The sequence below is a fragment of the Rutilus rutilus genome (genome assembly GCF_951802725.1).
Source record: "Rutilus rutilus genome assembly, chromosome: 20".
Lineage (NCBI taxonomy): Eukaryota > Metazoa > Chordata > Actinopteri > Cypriniformes > Leuciscidae > Rutilus > Rutilus rutilus.
The window spans coordinates 31,914,995-31,928,606 of NC_140225.1; the positions used below are offsets into that span (position 1 = coordinate 31,914,995).

At 40.0% G+C, this 13,612-nt stretch overlaps 1 protein-coding gene across 1 annotated transcript in view; it reads right to left on the minus strand.

The window, feature by feature from the left end:
- Positions 1-13,612, minus strand: part of wdr11 (WD repeat domain 11) — a 99,831-nt gene that overhangs the window by 71,754 nt on the left and 14,465 nt on the right. The window lies entirely within an intron of this gene.

Here is a 13,612-nt window from a genome sequence, read left to right on the forward strand (position 1 = left end):
ATACATACATTCAAAACATTCAAGCAAACAGTCAGTAATAACAAATAAACCAATTACAAGCAATACACAAAGAGTGCAATGTGATAACCCAATGTGATAATTAACCAAACTGAACACAACCATGTTAAGGACTCAAATGCAGGACTGACAACTGTATTTTGTTGCTGTGTGAACATGACCTGAGTTTGGTTGAAGGAATGTCTCAGGTTAAACACGTTAATCCCTATGGAAATCATCTTTGGCATGCAGAAACATTTATTAATTGTTTCATTTTGTAAAAATAAACTAAACAAAACAACAAAGTACACTTATAGTAATGCACATATATTTAATATATGATAAAAAAAATCAGTCAAAATCATATGGGGTGAATCTCAATAAATATTTTTATGTCACATTTGACCACATAACGCCGTAAAGCCGGCCTGAACAGCATGCATGAGAAAATATTCTTGCAGACTCCCTAGTTATTTGTATGGACATTTTAAAATGATCAGGTTTAAAATGCCAGAGCAAAGGAAGTGCAAGACAGAAAAATCATGATTAAAGGATTTGTCTGGAACTAAAAGAGCACGAAGTAAGTCGGGGTTGGCAGGGAGTATGTGGTTGGCAGCGAGCGTGGGATTGGTCAGGTGTGTGGTCCTGAGGAACTGTGGTCATCCATAACAGTGTCCCCTAAGCCAAGTCTTTCATTCTTCACTCCTACATGCGCATTCAGAAGAACACAAGCATGCTCTTGCTCTCTCACACACACACACTCTTGTTCTTTTTTAACAACCACTTTGTCTATTTTACGCTACAGAGAGAAGTTGTGTCTGAAAAGGGCCCTCGAGCTTGTGTGGCCTTCGGCTTGCGAAGAGAAAAAACAGGGACAGATATGAGGCTTTATTCCATAACGAGGAAAAAAAAAATACACACTACCCACAGCGACAGCATCATTAAAACCCAAAGTCAAGGCTGACCCGACTATCATCCGTGTTTACAAAAGTGTTTGTAACAGAGTGGGAAGAGTGAATTGAAAAAAATAATGATTACAGCTAAAAATACACAGACATTATGTTCCCTTTGATAGGTTCACTTCGATGCTGCGATAGTAGCTGATTCTATGGGTGGTAGCGATTGTCTGAAGCCTGTATAGACACGCCAAACCATTGTATTGTATGTCCACGTCATCACGCCTTAGATTTCTTCTTTAAGAAGAGATGTATATGGCCTGTGCTTTCTTCAAAGTTATTTCATTGCTATTATTTGTACTTGAGCAGCTCAATTTCACATTCTCCTTGTGGAAAACTGCAAGATCTTAGAAGCAGGGGCCGGTTTCACAAAGCTATTTTAGAGCGGTCTATAGTGTTAGACAAGTCTATAATGTGCTCATAGACTAGTCTAAGTTTCACAAAAATAAAGACTGACTTAATTTAGACCAAAAAAATTAGACACCTAACCCAGGCTAACTTAGGTCTAAGACTCTGTGTTACCTTGGCAACCAGCAGTAACAATCAGTTACACTACAAACAGCCAAAAGAAAAGGGAAAATGGCTCATAATTGAAACATTTCTTCTTGCTACCACATTCTCCACTAAATTTCCAAAGTAAAATGTCCTTGTAACTGTTATACTCCTCCAACAAACACATATTTTCTGCTGGGGTAAACTGCACTGAGCGGTTGAATGCGCTTCCTCTATCCGCCATGTTTTTTGTTTTGAAAAGTGTCTTATTTTACCCAGAATGCATTGCAGTGTAGTCCTACTTAAGATAGTCAAGAGTCTTAAGTGCTTTGTGCAACGGTCTGATTTAGATGTCTATCTGAAGTCTGACTATCTACTATATCTAAGCCATAGTCAAAGTCTATCTTTGTGAAACCGGGCCAGACAGTAATTGAAATTGGTTCAGTGCATCAGATGTATATTAGCATACCAGCAATCGAGGATAAGTTCGCCGGCTTCTTCCTGTAAGTTGCGGCCTCGACTGGCATCAAAACCTTGCAGGATTGGGAACTCTAACATGGCAGCTGGTAATGCTGCACACTATGGCTGTCTCACAGAGTTACAAAGCAGAGATATTCTCAAGCACATGGATGAAGGAGCTGGTTTGAACCCCGATCCCCAACTGAGTCTTTAGTTAAACCACTGAAGCGTATTTGCCCTTCTTCATGCCACCCTCCAAAGTCTGGTCTGTCTTTAAGGGAATATGTCTTTGGGTAAACAATCACTTGTTTCTAGTTTTATCCACGGGTTGAGACCTTTCTATCCTCTGACTTTTCCTTCTTGGGACCTGTCTGTGGTCTTAGATGGTCTTTCAGGGTCTTTTGTTGAGCCCATGTGTTACGGAGTATCAGACTCAGACAGATGGTTAGTAGAAATAAGGATAGACTTCAATGCAGCAGATGGGAAGATGGTAAAAACAGGTAAGCAATTCAGAATAATAGCCGTTCATGAAAATAACTGGATGGTAATAGAGTTTACTGTATTGCAGGAGATGGTGGAGATTGTGGAAGAGAGATTTAACCAAGGATGTAGACAGCCGCGGTGCTCCCAAAGCGTAAGCTACTAACGTAGTGTTTAGTTCCCTATTTAGGGAACAGTGGTGGGCCTTCTCTGCTGGCCTAAACACTATCAGAATCACTGACTTGCACTGAAATATATGTTTTCCAAGAATGTGTATTAAATTATTCCCAATAGTCTATTCCCTTACTTTCATAGTGTATGTTTATGTTAGAGCTTTTATCCAATCAGATTTCAGCCATCATGTGTTGCCAGGGTCAAAGAAATCTGCCTTGAGGCCTTCAGAAACAATAGTGTGGGCGCCTGTGGCTTAAAAATGAATGGCAATGAAACTGTGCGCTTTAACCAATCAGATAATCAATCAGATTTCGAGATGACGACACCGTGGCCATCTAGCAGGCTTACAATAACGTCTGCCTTTTCACGTCCTTTGATTGGATGGTCAGAGTGCGTACTATTACTAGTATTCAGAGCTAGCAAAACACATCTGTAGCGAACTGTACAAGATAGAAATATATTCATGCAGCAGTTAAATACCGCTGTTTTTATTTTCCAAACCACAATGGCTGACAGAGGAGAAGAAATTGATTTGGTCGCAGATTTACTTACAAAGCCATTTTCAAGACGGACTTTTCAAGAAAAGCTGGATATTGTGAGGAAAGGTCGGCCAAGCCCGAAGCTAGCAAGCCTGTCCCAGCCGGGGAAAGGGCTTACCTGTCACTTTCAATGCGGTACCCTTGGCTCAGGAGCCTCCGAGGAACACTGCAAATTGTATTGCTGGGAATGCCTGTTATTTGCAGTCGATCGACTTGGTGTTTGGAGCCACGCTGGGTTTGCAAACTTGAGTTGTCTAACCAAGGCATCAGTGAGACACCAAAGCACAGCCGGACATTTACAAGCAACTGTGCTTTTGAAAACGTTTGGGGAAACCTGAGTGGATCTACAGCTCAATGAACAGGTGCGCAGGGAAACGGAGCTCCACAACGGAAAGGTGAAGAAAAATAGGGAAATATTGAAAAGATTGAGTCATATTTTGGGGTAAACAAGAACTTTCGTTTGGGATGAAAGCGCTGGATCCAGAAATAGAAGCAACTATTTGGAGCTTCTTTCTTTTCTTGCTGAAAACAACACAGACTTACATTTACCACCTGTCCACTAACAAAGTGTTTTGTGGGACGTCGGGCAAAATACAAAACGACCTGATTAATGGCATTGCTGAAGAGATGGGAGAAGAGATAAAAAGGAGATTAATAAAGCACTGTTAACGTCGCTGTTATGGTGGACGAGACGACAGACGCGAGTAATGCAGCGCAGCTCGCACTGCGTTATGTGACTTGTCAGATTTGAAGAGGTTACAAGAGGCAAGCGAGCTGATGACATTGCTGCTCTTATTGTCAGTTTCTTGGAGGAATATGAATGTCTAGATAAAGTTGTGGCACAGTGTTTTGATGGCGCACCAGTCATGTCATCTAAAGTTAAGGAGAGGGCACCTATGGCCTTACTCATACACTGCTATGCACATCGACTGAATTTAGTACTGAGTCAAGGGGCCTCAAAGCTTAATGCAAGATATTTTTTGCCCACCTAGCTGCATTTTACCCCAGATCCCCTAGGGCCTAGGCGCATGCAACTACTGGACAAAATTTGCCAGCGGCGTCTTCCTTGTGTGGCACCAACGGGTGGCAATACACATCAAGATTGGTCAGCACAGTTTTTGAGAAGAGAGATGCCCTAAAGGAGCTGTTTCACCACATACTGGAACATCATGATGAGTATGACGAGGACTCTGTGCTGATGCATTTAAAGGTGCTCTAAGTGATGTCACGTGTTTTTTAGGCCAAAACATTTTTTGTCACATACAGCAAACATCTCCTCACTATCCGCTAGCTGCCTGTCCCCTGAACACACTGTAAAAAAACGCGGTCTCTGTAGACAGCCCAGGCTCCACAAACGGCAACAAAAACAAACTGGGCTCACCCGCACCACGAAACACAACAAACAGTGTTCCAGCCAATAACCGACAAGAAGAATTTGAGGGTGGGGTTTGGGGGGTTAGTGCGCGTGCACATGAACGGCTCTGGTGTGTGGAGGAGAGAGAAGCATGAAGAGGGAAGTTTGAATTATGGCCGACACACGACCAAAGAGAAAATTCCGATGAACAAATTGCAAAGAAGTGGGACAAGGATAAGGAATGCACGAAGTACCGAATTTACATCGGAAAAACCTTTGAAAGGTGGCGAGAACTCCGCCGGGAGAAGGGATTCCAATCCGACATTCAGTTGCTCTGTTTTTGCAGAACTGGTGGGTAAATCCATTTTTCTTTTTAAATTGAAGTTCATGTTCGCCAAACCAACACAATGATGTAATAAGCTAGAACTATGCAGTCAGCGTTAACTTTGGTGTATACAACATGAACGTTTCTTTGACTTTCCTTTATGTCGGAAGGGAGGAGACGGGATGAGGAGGAGGGAGGGTCTAGCTAGCCTCCGTTTTGTTTGACAACAATTCGAACGTCAACAAGAAGTAACGTCTCCCGGGATCGCTTAGAACACCTTTAATGCACATCTGGATGATTTTGAGTTTTGTTTTTTGCTTCACACGTTTAATGGGATTTTTGAGTATTCAGATGTGCTTTTTGCAATACTACAGAGCAAAACATTGGATGTACAATTCTGTCTGGCAAGGGTGTAGGAGTTTTGTGCATACTACCACCAACTCCACAGCACTGTTCTGGACCACATTCTTCGCCAGATACGGAATAGATTTCAAGACCATGAAAAATGTATGTTTCTCTCCCTCCTCGACCCCATACTTACATACTCACATACTTAACACAGAGTCACAGAACACTGTTCGATCTGTCCCGGCTAAAAACAGAACTGACTGTAATGTATGCCATGACTGATTTTGAAGGCAAAAGTCCAGCTGATCTCCTTGATTTTCCCTCAGCAGAGAACTCTGTGAGAGCATGGGCCAGCTGTACACATCATCATGTTTGGCGCTGACTGTCCCTGTGTCCACGGCTTCTGTCGAGCGGACACTCTCAGCCCCAAAGAGAATTAAAAGCTATGACAGAAATAAGACTGGACAGACTCGACTTTCAGCATTAGCCTTGATGGCGATAGAAAGGGACTTATTGTTGGAAATGAAATGCACAGATAATCTGTACAAGAGTGTAATTGAAGTCTTCTTGAGGAAAGAAAGGAGGATGGATTTTGAGTACAAATAATCAGTAGTTTTGGTGAGTAGACTATAATGCATTGTATTTAGCCTACATTTGTTTATACAGTCAACCCTGGCTAACCCGGGCCCCGTTTTTTCTGTGCTGAATACGATAGATGTTTTTTTGTGTTTTTTTAATGATCGAAAATTTTTCTTTTTTTCATTTTCAATTATATTATATTATTTTTTTTAACATTTTCATACTATTAAAATTGTGATTTTAAAATAAATAAATGTGGGTTTAAATCATTTTTAATGAAAAATACTTTGTATGTATCACCTTAAAGAAATGTATGTCATACTTTTGATTGTTCAAAACAAGTTTTCAAGAACCATTTATGCTTTTGCGTTTTCTTTCCTGTAGAATGTGCACAAAAACACACAATTTGCCTTAATTTCCAATCCCAGAGAAAACCGTAATCCATATTTTATTTTAATGATCCCTCTTATTTTGCCTTGTATTTTCTGCAAGGGTTAGGAAAACTTATGAGCATAACTAATTTTATGTACAGTGCAAAAGGGTGCGCTGTAGATTCCCCTGCCCACCCATGCGGCTCCTCTTGCCCGGGCCTAATGGCCAATGGTTCTGACGTGTGTGCAAAATTTCAAGACATTTAAGCATGTTAATGGCCTCAAAAGCACTAACGTCACACTTCACAACGTAAAGCGCTTACAACACACTTCGCAAATGTGTCAGGCGTAAACTCATGAACCTGCATGTGACAAATGGCCTGCAATGAATTCTTTGCCTCCACATTGTGCTTTAAAATGCTATGCACACCTAGCTGTGGATTATACCTTGCATTAATTATCCCTGACTTTATTTTATGGCAAACATTTTTAACAAGATTCATTGAAATAAATAACTGCACAGCACACCTATTAAATGTGTAAATGTGCCTGCTGTGTAGCCAACAGGAAATTGTCTTGAAGTTTACTATGCTGCTTGAATTTGTTCTAAATAACAAATGCATATAGGTCGACATAAGTTGCACTTATGTCCTAAATTTGTTCCTGTGAACATTCATTTTTTTCTTAGATTAACCAACAACTGCAACCTTCAGATCTAGCCCACTGGCAAAGCAAGGTTGACTGCTACTCATCAATATTCGCTTTGATAAGTTTGCCTGATAACTATATACTAGGTCCTATATATAGTGCCTTGCAAAAGTATTCGTTTCTTTTAAAAAAAATTCTACATTTTGTTGTTACACTTACAGCCTTATGCTAAACTGCTTAAGTTTATGTTATTTATATTTTCACAATCAATCTACACTCCATAACGACAAAGCAAAACACATATTTGTGATAATTTTGCACATTTATATAAAAAAATAAAAATAAAAAAATGATTGCATAAGTATTCATACCCATTTCTGGGACAATTGAAATTTAGCTCAGAAGCATTCTAATTTCACTGGATCATCTTTGAGATGTTTTACACTTCAGATAGAGTTAGCCTGTGGCATCCATTCAATTGAATGGACATGATCTGGAAAGGCACACACCTCTCAATAAAAGGTCTAACAGCTGAAAATGCATATCAGAGCAAAAACCAAGCCATGAGGTCAAAGGGACTGTCTGCAGAGCACACTGTGTCGAGACACGGATCTGAGGAAGACTACAAAGTTTCACAAAAAGCATGGAGCCTGCATAATCCTTAATGAAAGAAGATTGTAACAACCAGGACACTTCCTAGACCTGTCCTGGCCAAACTGAGCAATCGATGGAGAAGGACCTTGGTTAGAGTGGTGACCAAGAAGCTGATGGTCACTCTGGTCGAGCTCCCTGCATAACCAGTCACATGGTAAATTTTTGGAAATTGAGATGTATACATCATCTGAAAGCTGAATAAATAATCTTTCCATTGATGTATGGTTCAACAACTATTGAAAATCTGGAATCTGAGGGTGCAAAAAAAATCGAAACACTGAGAAAATCTCCTTTAAAATTGTCCATTTATGTTGGCGATTGTGCTGCATTCACTCTCAAAAATTAATGTTTTATATATTTACGGTAGGAAATTTACAAAATATCTTCATGGAACATGATATTTACTTAATATCCTAATGATTTTTGGCATAAAAGAAAAATCGATAATTTTGACCCATACAATGTATTGTTGGCTTTTGCCACAAATATACCCGTGCGACATGTGACTGGTTTTGTGATCCAGGGTCACATATAGAGGTTGGGAGAAACTTACACTTTACAGCAGACTGGCCAGACTCAAGCCTCTTCTCAGTGAAGACACAATATAGTTGCACTATATCTTTCAACGTACCTTCTGATGTTCATTCATGTTTATTTTGTGCTGTAACTATTAGTAAAGCGGAAGAGATTATCAGTTCACATGCGCTCCTGCTTTGCTTGAACTGAGGTGTTACATCAATCTTTCACACCACATTAAAAAGTGACAAAACAGCATTTATTGTTTGAATATCGTTACAAAAAAAGTTTGAAAGCTGAGACTGTCGCATTTCAAAAGTAACAGATGTGCAAAGCTTGTAGCATCATACCCAAATTGTCTTGAGGCCCTGATTTTCAATATCACAAATCTGTTTTTTGCTTTGTCATTATGGTGTCTGGAGTGTAGATTGATGTGTGAAAAAAGTCATTTAAAAGCAGTTTAGCATAAGGCTGCAACATAACAAAAAAGAGGTATGAATACATTCGCAAGGCACTGTAGGTCCTATAAGACTACTAAAAGACTACTGGGACAGACTCGCTGTCCCAGTTTAAAACTAGATTAAAGACGCATCTCTTTAGCCAAGCATTCACATAATACTTACCTTTTATACTACAGTTGAATCAGATCGAATGCATTAATATTATGAACAGCAGCTATGCTAATTATTTCCCATCTGCTTGTCTGTTGTTATCTCGGGACGCTAGTCCCAAGGTAAATAGAGTTCGTCAGCTCCAGTTTGTATCCAGCCTCTCATGGAAACTTCAGATGCCTCAACACCCGTGAAGAGACGACTCGACGCCTGTGAAGAGACGACTCAACGCTGGCGATATGTTATGCCCTAAATTAATACATGATTAACTAACGGTATTTTTCTATGTACATTTCTGAAATGCACTTTCTGTAAAGCTGCTTTGAAACAATATGTATTGTGAAAAGCGCTATACAAATAAATCTGAATTGAATTGAATTGAATTGAATTGAATTGAATTAAAAGTCTATGGTTAAAGCGCTACTTAAAGGTCAAATACTGCAAATGCATTTCTGCAGAAACATGCTAGAAAAAAGGGGGGGGGGATGGGGGGGCAGGCTAAATACACATTAATTGCGCCGATATTAACATAAATAAATACATAATCTACATAACCATCATTGTAACCTTAACCAATGAAATTAGCTGCAGGGCGGGATTTCTGCTTAAAGGTATAGTGGAGGATCTTTCCGAATTTAAGATAAGACCCGCCCTCTCCACTTTTTGAATAAGTTTGATTGATTCACCAGAATGATTGACAATTAGGAGGACCAATAGTATAGGTGATCCACCCGAAAGTAAAAAATCCTCCGCTATACCTTTAACTGGTTTGCACCCAGTGGGATTTTTTTTTTATTTTTTTTTTTTTTATAGAAAGATTAAAAATACAGGAGAAATATGGGAAAATATTTAAACGGGATGATAGCGGGATAGCAAGGTAAAATAAGGGAGAATCTCGGGAAAAACGGGAGGGTTGACAGGTATGTAGAGGACAGTATAGAGAGCAGATAGGAAATGCAAAAGTGTGTGATGGGATTGCCCGAGTGTATGGGATTGCCCGAGCTACGCACAAGGCTATTGGCTTCAACCATTCATTATTAAATTCCGGTTCTTATATAAGTGGTGTAAGACAAGCATATACTGTTGCTCAAATTGAGAATCAGGGATTTTAACAAACCTAATCTCAAAGGATGCAGCTTGTTGAAGAGAGGTGTGCTATAACTTTTCTAAAATGACTTACGATCATTTTCCTAGTGATAAAATGGGCAAAACGTTCTGATAGACTTACAGGAGGGAGCCGAGCCATATAAAGAGGCTAGAATGTTTTGATTTGGGCCAGTGACCGACCACAACACATTGTACAGGTGAGTGGAGAAAAAAAAGTTTTGAAACGCACGATGAAAACACCACACTGCATTATGCATAGCAATAGGATTTCTGTACGCTCCATAAAGAGGGAGGAAAATGGTCATGAAACACTAAATTATGATTGTTTTGTTGCAAAACTTGAATGCTATTATTAGTGGAATGGAAAAAAAATAACTATGATATGAGCCCTTTAAAATTCACTCTACAGTTGTGTCTGTTGCTCTCTCACTATCTATTCCATCTAAATTGCAGGCCTAATGAGATCTGAATGGGCTTTCTTTTGGTTTAGAGGAAGGAAATCAATTCTGGGAATAAGCTGAATCAATCAGACTGTAGGAGGCAATGGGACGTGGGTTGGGGAAACCCGACTGCTAATAAGAAAGCAGCGAACAGAAGAAGAGTGAGACGAGGTGCTCCACTAAGACCTGCTATCATTCAATCAGACAGTGAGAGACACGATCGATGGAAAATAAAACCACATGAAAAACTCCCACTGACATCACAGAGCAAAACAATGAGCACATAGATGGAGGAAGACCAGAAAGATGAATCAGGAGGAATCAGACAAATACAGTTTGACTGACTGAATGTCAAAAGACAGAGATTGAGAGAGAGAGAGAGAGATTAGGAGAGAGAGAAAGAGAGAGATTGAGAGAGAGAGAGAGAGAGATTGAGAGAGAGAGAGAGAGACAGACAGAGAGAGACAGACAGACAGAGAGAGACAGACAGACAGAGAGAGAGAGAGAGAAAATGTCCTGGCCTCATCATCTGTCTGCACACGAGTCTAGCAGGAAAACATGATGGAGCATGAAAATAAAAGTGTTCCTGTAGCTCTGAGCACTGGGGCTGCATAATAGATGGAATATTACATTAAAGGTTATCGAGATGCAGAAATCACAGAAAAGACTAGGATCATTCATATAGGATGCGATTCTTACCTTCAGAAACAGGGGTCTCAAGCTTTACATTCTTTTTAATTGTTTGTCTATGAAAGCACAGACAAATGCAAAAATGCATATTATATACACTCACCTAAAGGATTATTAGGAACACCATACTAATACTGTGTTTGACCCCCTTTCGCCTTCAGAACTGCCTTAATTCTACGTGGCATTGATTCAACAAGGTGCTGAAAGCATTCTTTAGAAATGTTGGCCCATATTGATAGGATAGCATCTTGCAGTTGATGGAGATTTGTGGGATGCACATCCAGGGCACGAAGCTCCCGTTCCACCACATCCCAAAGATGCTCTATTGGGTTGAGATCTGGTGACTGTGGGGGCCATTTTAGGACAGTGAACTCATTGTCATGTTCAAGAAACCAATTTGAAATGATTCGAGCTTTGTGACATGGTGCATTATCCTGCTGGAAGTAGCCATCAGAGGATGGGTACATGGTGGTCATAAAGGGATGGACATGGTCAGAAACAATGCTCAGGTAGGCCGTGGCATTTAAACGATGCCCAATTGGCACTAAGGGGCCTAAAGTGTGCCAAGAAAACATCCCCCACACCATTACACCACCACCACCAGCCTGCACAGTGGTAACAAGGCATGATGGATCCATGTTCTCATTCTGTTTACGCCAAATTCTGACTCTACCATCTGAATGTTTCAACAGAAATCGAGACTCATCAGACCAGGCAACATTTTTCCAGTCTTCAACTGTCCAATTTTGGTGAGCTCGTGCAAATTGTAGCCTCTTTTTGCTATTTGTAGTGGAGATGAGTGGTACCCGGTGGGGTCTTCTGCTGTTGTAGCCCATCCGCCTCAAGGTTGTGCGTGTTGTGGCTTCACAAATGCTTTGCTGCATACCTCGGTTGTAACGAGTGGTTATTTCAGTCCAAGTTGCTCTTCTATCAGCTTGAATCAGCCGGCCCATTCTCCTCTGACCTCTAGCATCAACAAGGCATTTTCGCCCACAGGACTGCCGCATAATGGATGTTTTTCCCTTTTCACACCATTCTTTGTTAACCCTAGAAATGGTTGTGCGTGAAAATCCCAGTAACTGAGCAGATTGTGAAATACTCAGACCGGCCCGTCTGGCACCAACAACCATGCCACGCTCAAAATTGCTTAAATCACCTTTCTTTCCCATTCTGACATTCAGTTTGGAGTTCAGGAGATTGTCTTGACCAGGACCACACCCCTAAATGCATTGAAGCAACTGCCATGTGATTGGTTGATTAGATAATTGCATTAATGAGAAATTGAACAGGTGTTCCTAATAATCCTTTAGGTGAGTGTATCAATATCCGTTATCTTTTGGCCACCTACAAATTTTACATTAATTTACTTGTTTATTGCTCCTACTCCTAACTTAAAGGCTTAGTTCACCAAAGTAATTACTCTCCCTCATGTTGTTCCAACCCTATAAGACTTTCGTTCATCTTCAGAACACAAATGAAGATATTTCTGATTAAAACTGAGAGCTGTCTCACTCCTCCATAGGCTTCTCTGTTATTGAAATTTGCCGGCCTAGAAAGTTAGTAAAGACAATGTTTAAAATAGTCCAAGTGACAACAGTGGCTCAACCTTAAGTTTATCAAGCGACGAGAATACTTTTTGTGCGCAAAAAAAACGACTTTATTCAACTATTCATTTTCAGCCCAGCGCTTCTGGGTTGTACGTCAGAACGTAGGTCATGTGTGTGATGCTGGCCAATAGTGAGCCTACGTTCTGTCTTACGGGGTTGGAACAACATGAGGGTGAGTAATTACTGACAGAATTTTCATTTTTGCACTGCCTTTCCATTGTAAAATAAATACATTATTAATTCAATGAATTCATCAATTCAAAATCAAAAATATTAATAAAAACTGAATAGAAACTGAGCATGATCCCAGCTGTAAGCCATGTCACACTGTGGGATCTCTAATGTCAGACTGTACGACAGTCAGGAATCGTTAAAAACTGAGTTTTACATCATGTTCGGTGAGCTGCATTTACATGAAAGATTGAAATGGTGGCTAGCAAACAAATCAATCTCTAGTGCTAATTTTAATCTTGAAGTCGCTGTGTGAGGAGCAAGTTGTGGTTTGTTGTTGTCACACTAATTGTGTCATCAGGGTCTCCGCTCCTAACAGGTAGGGGTAGGGGTAGGGATTGGCTTTAAAATATAATTAAGCCATATGTTGGTTTAGTATTCTGTTTTCCCTATTTTCCACAAATTTAACAATAACCTTTTCCATGAATTAGCCTGTTCTTCTGGACATGGAATCTCTTGTTTCTTTTCCCAAACCCTCACTCACGTCCCCCTTAGGAGGGGATTATAAATGTTACTTTCTTTTGTTCACTTTTAATCCCTGTATTCGCATCCTTTAGAAGGGCGAAGGAGAAAAACCCTATCTCATTAGTTCCAATCTTTATCTCACCACAAATAAAATGTTTACACAGTTTGTGCTGGTTGGACACGGTTAGGGTTAGGCACGTTAAGTTTATTTGTATAACGCATTTCACAGGCGCAGGTAATTCGTTTTCATTTTCTTCGGCAGCAGAGCATCAAATAGCTATTCATATCTTGTGTGGAAGATAAAATTCACTCTTCTGACCTTTTACAATCAGTGTCAACCGTCAGCGGTTGGCCCTTTAGCACCGCAGTGGTAAAAAAAAATCATAATAATAATTGGCACTGTCACAAACATTTCTGCAAGTATCAGTTTCAACACAATACCATTTCTAACTGTCAAAAAATTTTCATGACAATTTGTTCCATTTTATGAAATATAGATTTTTATCATAAATTGTGTAATGAAACATCAGAGAAATAAGGCTACCAACCAACAGAATTGATGTTTTCCA